Genomic DNA, 11,523 nt, shown 5'->3' with positions numbered 1-11,523 from the left:
CCATTTTCCAAGATATTGTCTTTGGTTACAATGTAAATAATTTTACCTTGAATAAATACTTGCTACTTTGACTACTTGTTGACTCTTTTATATTTTGAGACCTATAGGGAATTTAGAGATGGTTGGTTTTTGTTTACGGGTATTTGGAAAAACTGTGTGGCCATTATTATCTGCTCAAATGTCATAATGGGAATCCTCAACGTCAGCTGAGCTGTAAAACGACAACAACAGCAAAACAATTCACAGCCGAAAACCATAATCCCTTTACAGAGGACATTTCCGTTAAGATATAAATGAATTTTGCTCAACATTTTTGCATAATGTCTGCGTAATTTGAACTAAAAGGCTCTTTATAAGAATCGTGACCTCTTGAAAGCCAGCACAGCCTACTGTGACAGGCCTTTACAAATGTTAAATGTTTCCACTTTTACGCACGTCCTTGTGAAACTCATTTCCGCTTCTTAATGGCAGTCCGTTTCATTTTATTACATTCCCAGTAATTTATGTTTTTCTCGATCAATCTGAATATCACTACTGGTTTCCAAAAGAGGGCGCTACGTCCCAAGTTCATTACGGGCTCTTTTCTCAGCTGATGTTGGGCTAGTCACCATACGCTTTATAAGACACGCATACTCGCACATTTTTCATGAAGATTTATGTAATTATTATTCCACATTAACATATGTTTGACGGTTAATAAAAACCTAACGCAACCCCTGCATCCTATTTGAGACATTTGGAGTTACAAATCATCGCCGTTGATGCTGCAGATCAAAGCTTTCTTGTGTTGGCAGTGCTGCAGTAGCCAAAGGCGGCCAAACCTGTCCATAAGCAGAATGCTTTTAATTTGATTAAGGTAGGCTACAGCTTCTTTTCTTCCCCAGTGCTTTGCAGAACCCATCCTCAGAAGAGATCTAGGGTGAGCTGAGGAGGTTTTGACAAACACCGACTCTTTCGTTTTCTGAATGGTCGACAGAAAAAATGTGTGTAATTACTACATCAAACGGAACTATCGTTTTCACACGCTTTTTAGGCTACATTGCAATCTGTAAATACGACTCGACGGCTTTTTCTGACTCGATTTCTGTTTTAATTTATGAAATTTAACATATTAAATTAGCGTTACAATCACGCAAATGTTGAAACCGCCAGATGACTTCGTCGCTTGTAACAGGTGTTCCCGCCAAGAGCTCGCGCCATTGGTTGACGTCACGTCACCTAAACAAACACGCTTCATTAAACTTATAAATGTCTGTGAGATTTTAGGCATTACTTTAGCAAACGTGTGATTACATATGGCGCTTGATAAAGTTTGTTTTTGATGTTCGCCAACAATAAAATCGGAGGATGGCGGTAAAGAAATAAATGAAGGAACTGTGCGGTGTAAACCAACTCTCTGCACCTGCTTCATTTAAAAATTTCAGATTGTTTAAGGACTTTGCGAGGAATGTAGCCTACTACACGTTGAGGACGCAGCAGTGAGTGACGATTAATTCATCTGCTTTTCTGTTTTAGTGTTTGTAACTTCATTGCAGGCAGTGCTTTGTCCATTTAACTGACGTTGACAAAATTATACGTTTTCTCAGCTTGTAGCTTAAAGGGATAGTTCACCCCAAAATAAAAATGCTGTCATCGTTTACTCACCCTCAGGTCGTTTCAAACCTGTATACATTTCTTTATTTTTAAACACAAAGAAATATATTTGGAATAATGTTAGCAGTTTTCAATTCTGTGACATCATCCACTACCATAGTAGGAAACATATTGTATATTGTGTTGTTCTGTTGAACACAAAGTGAGATATGGTGAAGAATTTAGGAATACAAACTGTTCTGGGGCTACCATTACATTTCTTCTACTGTGGTAGTGGATGATGTCACAGAATTGAAAACTACTAACATTCTTCCAAATATATTTCTCTGTGTTCATAAGAACAAATTCATTTATACAGATATGTAATGACATGAGGGTGAGTAAATGATGACGGAAATTACATTTTTGTGGGAACTATCACTTTAAATGATATGCCGTTTGTATAAAGAGATTTTAGTTGAGCTTTTCACTTTGTACATGTTCCTGATTGGACAATTTGGACCAACTGTGACGTTTGACAACCACTACTTCCGGGAGGTTTACTAGGTGTCATGTTATGGCCACATTTGGCCAAGGCCCGCTCAATAGGCCATATGACTGACAGGTAAAGCCACAATTACGTTTCGTCTTGAGCCGCGTTAATGTTTAATGGCATGGAAATGTCCACCCAGTAACAGACCGGTGTAAATTCACGAACGCGTCAAAAGTTAAAAGCAACAAAATGAGTATGAGTTTATGCCGTGAACCACGAGTTAACCACGAATTAAGCGTTAAGTTGTTTGTGATGAATTCTTATTGCAACCGTTGTAAACAAGACAGCTTCCTCCTTAGATCAGATGTACGGCTTCGTGTTGTGTCCAGGCGGTCAATTAAGAAACGCGATACGCACGTCGACCGGAAATCCTATTAAATTTAACCAATCAGATGACGACTTTGACCGTGCTGAAGTGTTTCCCAAAAAGTGTGCCATATACATCAGACGTTCATCCAACTGTCCGAGGGTGTGATGCTGAGACTACATCCACATTAACAATACTCAGTTAAACGAAAACAGCAATAACACACAGGGCACATGATAAGTGCACTAGAATCTAAGCAAGTATTGCATTTTTTTTATTCAGCAACACAAACCGACATGTCACAGACAAAGGGTGAAGTGAATCTGTTGCATAAACATCCAGGATAAACATGTCTGACCTTACACAGGGAGCAAGACAAAATCTACCTTCAACTGTTTGTATTGGAGATTTCTTTCCTGCAACTCAAATATCGTGAAGCTTCTCTAAGCTTTGTTTGATCTGGCTCTGGCAGCATGTGGCATGTCTCTCCATTCTAAATCCTGTACTGTGATAAATACAGACTAAAATGTCCCAGGACATTGCTGAAACAACTGACTGCAGGATGAGGGAAGTTTGGGCTCTCAATAAATGCAGTCTCACAAAGACAGAACCTTATGGTTTTAAGATTTGCTGATACAGGGCTCCAGAAAGCATTTGAGCACTTAAGCCAGACTAAAATGTGTGCCTTTTATTACATTCGAGGACACTGTATCAAACCAGTTGGCATCTACAAACAAATCTTTGACCTTTTCTCAAATTTGTCTTTACTTTGGCATTCTGCTTCAGTTGCCTTCTAGCAACACGTCCTAGGTCATTTCATGGTATTGACATTCCTGCAGGTCCCAGGTTTAATTCATTGCATGAATACACAGCTCTCCAGAATACTCTATTATGATCCACAAATTAAAGTAGCCTAATTCATAAGACATGTGTCAGTAGACTGCAGCTTTGTGATTGCTTTTTCTGAAGAGAAAAGTTGAGAAGAAAAGGTGTTAGTTTAGAAGTATGAGTTTCATTCTTTTTTGATAGGCAGGAGACATTCCAACCATCCATATAGATGGTTTTAAAGCAAGTCTGATATGTGTATGTCGTTCTAAATAGAAATGTAGTTTTTGATCTAAATTGGAGGTAATGGTGTGGTTATTTTAAAGTTGCCTATGGGCGGGGATTCACGGTGAATGAAGACCAGACTGATCAATGAATTGTTCTGTGGAGACAGACACAAGTGTTCAGAAGCCGTTAAACAGCTGTCAATCATTCAGTTCACGGTGCAGATTGCTCCTGAAACACGAGGCAAGCCGTTTCATAACCGCACGGTCTTTCTGACTAATTTAAAGCGTTTTTTTGTCGTTTACTAATGACAAATTGAGCGATACAGACACTGACATGTAATACAGAGTACATAGATTCTAAATATTTTGTGTGTCCCTCTTTTGCTTTAATGAATAATTAAAAAAGGCGATTTTCTTTGTCAACAATTTAAAAGAATAGCATTATTTGATATTAACATTTAAAATTTTTTCACTGTGTCAAAAATTCTGGGCAATGACTGAGGTGATGAAAGACATTGGTTGTGCTATCGCCCTTTGTCGTATTAGTCTTCGCACACCCTTCAAATGATACACTGTTTTTCTGTACATTCTTATGGGAACTAAATAATTCATCAAAATCCAGTGCTTCTATCAGTGTAACTTGCTGTCACTATTTTTATAACTCTTTAAATATAAATCAGGCCTTAAATTGTCCATTTGTGCCATCTTTGGGGCATTTATCAAAATTTTCAACCATATTCAATATTTACAATGTTCTGTCATTTAAATCCTCTGCATTTTTCTCAGTGTTATCTAATATTTGATATATTTCCCAGCCCTAGCTGATGCCTGTAAAATGAATCAACTTTGCTTAATTTCAATACAAGGAAACTAAGCAGCAAGTTGAAACCTCTTGGAGCAGATGTAAAAGATTTGTGGGCTGGTCTGATTTTTAGGGCTGTAGTCAACCAAAGAAATGCTTAGTCGACCAAAGTCCTGTCCTGCGCAGCGATCAGTCGACTAAAAAAAAAAAAAAAAAAAATGTATTATAATAATAGTTGAGATGAAGGAGGGAGGCTTTGCATTAAGAACACAGAATCAAACTAATGCCGGGGGAATAAAACATGAATGGTGCAGCTAAACAGGTGATGTCTGTGGGAGTGTGTGTGTGTGTGTCGAGAGAGAGCAGGACCGAGCTGTCTGTTGTTTGTCCTGCAGGAGGGAATAAATCATAGCGGTCTGGCGATGAAATTTTAATGAAGAAACAGAAACAGACTCCCTCAGTCTGGCTTTATCATACCCATCGTTCTTTCACCCTCATTTAATCACTTCTTGGACTGGCCTCTTTCTCTTTGTCTGTTTCTTTCCTCTTTAATGAGGGTGGTTTTGATAAAGTAAAGCATGGCAGCATGTTAGGTTAGTCCGACACCTCACTAGTTTGAGATATTTAGTTTTGTCAGGACCACCACAAAAAGTTGTACAGGCGGACAACAAATAGACTACAGAGGACCTCCTTTCCTTAAGATCGCAGGACAACATTCCCTTAAAATGTACTATTTGATACCTTATGAGTTAGTTTAATTTTGCTTTCAACCTTTTCTAATCCAATTTAATTCTATCTGCTGGGTAGGCAGCTCAGTAGGGGTCTTGAGAGCTCTCCACTATAATACTACTACATTCCAAACACAAGTTACCAAATTTGAAAAAACAGTCACGAAGGATTCAATACATAACACATATGCTATGTTGTGAAATATTAATCTGGGCACGAATGTTGGACAAAGGGGAAAGGGAACTTCTGTTCAGCCTGGGTGAATCTACCACACAAACGTACATTGTCCTGAATTCAAAGCTTTGGTGAAGACATTCCTTTATTCGATGCTCTAGAGCGGATAATATTGTTAATAATCGTGTTCATTAAGGAGAGATACAGCTTGACGTGCTTCGATTTTAATTTCCCTACTGTTATCAGTGACGTCCGTCATGCTGCCCTTCTGCACATGTATGTTTCCACACACGGACATTGTATGAAGTTATTGATAAAAAAAGCTGTTGTGTGTCTGAGGGAATTGAGTTTGCATGGATATCTGTGAGCGGTTATTTTGACGTATTTGCCTCATTGTGTTTAATTCCATGCTTGGGTGTGTCAGAGCATGTAGGTATCTAATAGCATTAGCTGTGACTGATAACTCGCCTTTAATATGACCCTCTGTATGGCTTTTGATGCTTGGTAGCAAAATTTCCACTGGGAACTATTGAAGTCAACCATAGGAGAGCAGAGATGATGTTCTTAATCTGATAAAAAACTACATGGGCTGAAAGGAACATTTTCAGCTCCTCATTTTAATGGGCAGGAAGAGAGAAATGGCAGAATGTGTGAGTAAAGTTGACTTTTTATTGGTTAGATATTTGAAAAACTCTGTGACAAACATAAAAGGTGACTAATAATGATTTATTCAAATTAATTTAGTCAAATATGGAGAGCCAATGTTTCAGAAGGACAGCAGCGATATATCTTGTAGTGATGATGCAAAACAAAATACAACATCTGCAGAATAAAAAAGCAATTGTGCAAAGGTAAGCAATTTACAGATGTTTTCATATGATCAGTTAGATCCATAAGAAGCAATGTGGTATTCTTAAAGTCAAGTATTACTTTCAAGTTTCTAGTAGTTAGCCTAACCCAACTTTCCTTATATTTAGAACTTGGTGTGAATTTTTGATGGAGTGTGTCCACACTCATTCCATCGCAGAGCATCACTCACAATAGTTTCACTCACAAACGTGCTCTCTGTTTTTCTCTTTGTGCTGTTCTTTTCTTTTATTAATTTCCTCAGCTGGTCTTGCGCTCTCCCTCGCTGCTTCCTTTACCCAGGAGCCCCCCTTTCATCTGCGAGTCGCCCGTTCCCAGAGGAGACTACTGGCAGACCTGGAGCATAGAGAGAGAAACAGGAAGTAAACAACATAGGGAGAAAAAGTGAGCTATATGAAGGAGAACAACAGGGTCATTGTGTGGTAAGCTTAAAGAGGAGGAGAGGAGCATGGGGTGGACAAGTGCAGGAAAAATGAGTGCTGTACAAGGACCCTGGCGATAGACAGAGGCCGTAATGAAGAGAGGAACGGAAAGATAGGAAGAGATGAATCTCCTCCTCAGTTCCCAAAGAGTGTGTGATCTCATCTTTGAGAGAGTGGTCAGTAGTGTGTGTGTGAGAGAGAGGGGGCAGTGTCAGAGGGTCTTTTGAAGTAGAAAGACGTTTGAAGCTTCTTTAGCAGGGTTATATAGCATTACAGCAATAATCATCAAAGTGCGCATTGTAGGGAACTACTGCAATCTATATGTCATCTTTTGGTAAATAATAAAACACCAACTCCCAAATTTTATTTTAATACGAATCGTGGTGCATTCAGAAATATTATGTTTAAAAAATGTTGACGCTGTAATGCTCCCTCACTCAAATTTCTGTTTCAGAGTTAAAATATTAAATTCATAATTATTAAAACATTTTTTTAATTAAAAATATTTGAAAATGATATTTAAAAGAGTGAATGACTATGGAACTAGGAACATATGATGCCTCAAGGAAAAGCCAGCATGTGCATTTGTAAAATTCTGAGATTTTCAATGCACCACTTTAAAGCATAAGCCTTAGGCATGTATTTATTATTTTATATTTAAATGTATAATATATATCGCTAACTTATTTTACATGTACGATTTCTTACTATTTATATTTATGATACAATTTTGGTAGTTCTGTATGGTTGCATATGGCTGCTGTCCTTCTAAAACCTTGTATTTCATGATTTCATTGTTCGTATAATTTTTTGTCGTAAATTATTATTAGTCACCATTTATGTCTGTCACTGGGTTTTGCAAATATCTAACCAATAAAATATTAAAACGTGCTTGTCAACTTTGACAACATAATATTTAATCATTTTTTTTAAAAGTACATTTTTTTTTCATTTCCACAACATTTAAATTGAAAAATCATGTCTCATAGTAAATTACACTTTTACATTTAAACAAACCGTTTGGTTCATTGACATCTAGCGGTTGACGGTTGTTTGTGTAGTTCAGATTAAACCGTTAGTCAAACTCAGCAGCTCTTGCTAATACAATAAGTTATATATGGTGCACAATCACTTTAATGAGAGCTTTGTGTAAACACACTTAAAATGAACTTCAGTGGTATCAGCACATGCCGGATGACAGTCCACGTGAGCTACATCAAGCAATTTGATTGTTCCGAGTCTGTTGCATTAAAAGCTCTGCAATAAAGAAACATAAAGGTGGCCAACGAACTTGCGTGTCATTTTCTGTTTCAATCTTTTCATGTTATATTTATTAATTTTAGCCTTTATCGCACGTGATCACCCTTTGATAACAGCTAGAGAAGGTTGCAGAGCGAGAGTGCTATTAGTGAAGAGTGAGGTGGGGTCAAAATCTCTGTGCATCACTATTTAACATTGTAATATTACTTGATACTAAGGCTTTTGCTTTTAATTCATATTTATAACAGCTCAAGTACAAGTACTGTTTTTTAAAACTAGTTTAATTGTATAATGTAGCATACATTTATATTTTTTGTGCAATTGGCAATCACAGTGCATTCAAGGTTACCCACATGACCTTTGCACTGCTAATGCAATGCTCTACTAGTTGAGCTGTATATAGAGTGTGTCTGTTTATACTACACTTCACAATATATTGAATCAACAACAACCTTTAACATTTTATTCAATAATCTTTTTGATGGTAATGTAATTCAATTTATTTTTGCAAACTACAGAAAAGAGTACAGAAATATAGCAATAATCTTTCAATATCAGGTGAGTAGGTAATTTTACAAAGCCTAGGCCGAGTAAGTAATTGAAAAAATGTATTGTGCTACAATAGCCCTCCGTCTCCCCTAATGCAGGCTGAAAGAGAAAGAGAGCGAGAGTATGATGGAGGAAAATATGAGCGAAATAAGAGTAATGTTAATCGAGTGGTTTCCACAGAGAACTGCATGGGGAAAGCAGGGATTTCTATTTACACTGGGCTGTGTGATTCAAAAAGTATTTACATAAATCTGGTTTCCTAGAAAGGTGGTCCATTTTACTGCGGTCTCACTGATTTCTATGTCTCTTTTAGCAAAACTGTCCCAGTAAAAACGATTTGCTGCACACCTTCAACCACATTAAAATACAGATGCAAATGAAGTCATGCAGATTTTATAAACTGCCCAAATGAATAACTTCTGCCTTTTTTATGATTTTGCTGCGAATCGCATTCAGGGTCTGACAGATGGCGGCACTTCATTATTGTTTTAAATATAATTTCAGCTGAAAATAATGAGATTAGGAATGATGAGCAGCTCACGCTGAGTTCTTGTCCTTGGACAATGTCTCATTTTTCAAGTTCAGTTCTTTTGTGCTCGGTGGTCTGACACAAACACAGGCACGCACATGTCAGAGGTAGGTGTTTGTGATGTCTGACTGAGGTTACCACTTCATGACTTTTTTCATCATGTGCAGCTGAGCATGGTCGGCACCTGCTCAAGGATCTGGGTGGCTGACATAAAGGTTGATGGTTCAGTCACAAAAGTTGACTTGTATGATGTTGAATTTAAGCTTATTGAGTTCCCTTTGGATTTCCTGAGACGTTATTTGAATAGTTTATATTGGACATTCTTATTGTTATTGATTTAAAATTGTGTGGTTGTTGATACTTGATGAATATTCCTGTTGCTCCACTGAACATAAATTAAATGATGCCATTATTCAAATGTGATATTCATTCATAAAGTAAGTGTGTGTGTGTGTGTGTGTGTGTGTGTGTGTGCGTGTGCGTGTGCGTGTGCGTGTGCGTGTGCGTGTGCGTGTGCGTGTGCGTGTGCGTGTGCGTGTGCGTGTGCGTGTGCGTGTGTGTGTGTTTGCAAGCACATTAAAGTGCTTATGTAGCAACTTGTGCATGCGTTTGGACAAAACCTTTCGAAGACCTACAGAAGAAATCGCTCATATGTCACCTTGTGTCTGGTTAGAACAAAGTATTGCTTGTATCACAGTCTTGTATGTGCACTTTTATTCTGTGAGCATGACATTTAACGCTTGCTGACTGTCCCTGTAAAGTGCAAGTGCTTTAGATGAAGAATCCCAAAGGTTTTACAGTGGCACAGTTTGACTGTACATCAAACATCGTCCATTAGAGTCTCAGTAGAGTCAACAGGTGGTAATTCTCTGTAGATTCACGCCACTGTAAAGCTTTTCAAGAGCCCCTTTCAAGTGTCTCACTGACTAAACAGTACATCATCATGTGCATCTGTTCCTCTTTAACTTATATTCCTCAGTTTTTCGTTCCTCGTTCAATCTTTCTCTCTCTTTCTCTCTGTGTGTGTGAGGGAGTGTGAGGTTTCTCGAGTCCTCTCTGAGGCTGGTTTATTTTAAATATTCCTTTGGGGCTTAGGGATCTTTCTGTTACTTTCATCTTCGTGTCTCTATGTCCTGCTGTTGTTTAACATGGATTACACATGAGATCTAGCTCTTAAACACTCAAACGTGACTGTGTTTAAAGATAGGGAGAGTAAAAGGTTTTGTTGTTCCAAACATACTTTTGGAATATGACATATAGTATATAAAAGGTGTTACAATGTTTGAAACACAGCAATTCATGTGTTGTTGGCAAGAACCATTCAGACTTTCTGCACAACATAAATATATTTTGAAGAATGTGGGTAACAACACCAAACAACACTGGAACCCATTGACTTCCATTTACTAGGGCTGGGAATCGATTCCTCGATTTCAAGGTGTTGAGAATCGAGAGTCGATTCCATAGGTTGGTCAACTAAATCACACTAGTTTCTTGTCTAAAACAGAAAAAACTAATGGATGAAATCTAGAGCTGTGCATGGAATGACATAAAATATTCTGCATCCATAAAAAGAAAAGTCTTTACTCGCACACACAATGCAGATATACTTACATGTATCCACACATTTAACAAAGCATATAAGTATGCTTGCTTTACAGACAGACCGTAAACAGACCATCTTCTCTTACTCTCTACCGATGAGCTCAATATGTGCGTCAACACCTGTATGCACTATTTCCATTAAATATTAATATGCACACTAGTATTTTTATATATTTTAATACAATTTACTTATTATCGATCTGTCTTACATATTATCGACTCTATCTATATTCCTCAAATATTTTGTGTATACTGCAGAATAACTTTAAAAATAGCAATTTGACCTATAAACAATTAATAAATGTAAAAAGTGAAAGCTTAGAAAATTGTATTACTTTAAAAATGTGTATGTTTTTTTAATAAATTAATAAAAATCTATAGTAAAACAGGGAATCGAACAGGAATCGAAAACAGCAGCTAGGAATCGATTCTTGGAATTGATTCTTTCAATTACCAAACAAGGAAATTGGAATCGGCTCAAAAAAGTTCAATTATGCTAAAATGTATATCCCCGATTTTATTGATTAGTTTATTGGCATTCAAGAATATTTTTAATTTAATACATTTTTAATAATAAACAAACAAAACTTCAATAAGAAGATGTAAAGTTTAGAGAACTCAACAAATATTCAAATTATAAAATGTAGCCACCCACTACCTAACCAAAGGCAATGCTTTTCTGTAACCACAAAACTAAGATTTTGAAGTGTTTGTTTTTAAAATATTTTTGATGAACATTAAACACTAACAAATGTTTATTTTGACTAAAACATGCATTAAAATAACACCTATTTAAGAAAATAACTAAATTTTCTAGTAACACAACTCTTTTATGTTGTCCCAACATAAATGGATTAAGTTATATGACAAAAACAAATAATCATGTTGTGACCAAATTTTCCAAAAGATGTGTTGATTTAACTTAAGTAAATTGGAGCAGCAAAATAATTTTTTTTCAGTGTTGAATGGACACAAAAATACTACTTTGTTTGTGTTCCAGAAAAGAAAGTCATACATTTTTGATCTACATGGTTTTTTATTTTATGGCGCTAATTGTGTAGTTGCATCTACCAGCAGGGCAAAACTTGACCATGCCAACCGT

Source organism: Barbatula barbatula (assembly GCF_947034865.1).
Source record: "Barbatula barbatula genome assembly, chromosome: 6".
Lineage (NCBI taxonomy): Eukaryota > Metazoa > Chordata > Actinopteri > Cypriniformes > Nemacheilidae > Barbatula > Barbatula barbatula.
This window is presented reverse-complemented; position numbering follows the sequence as displayed.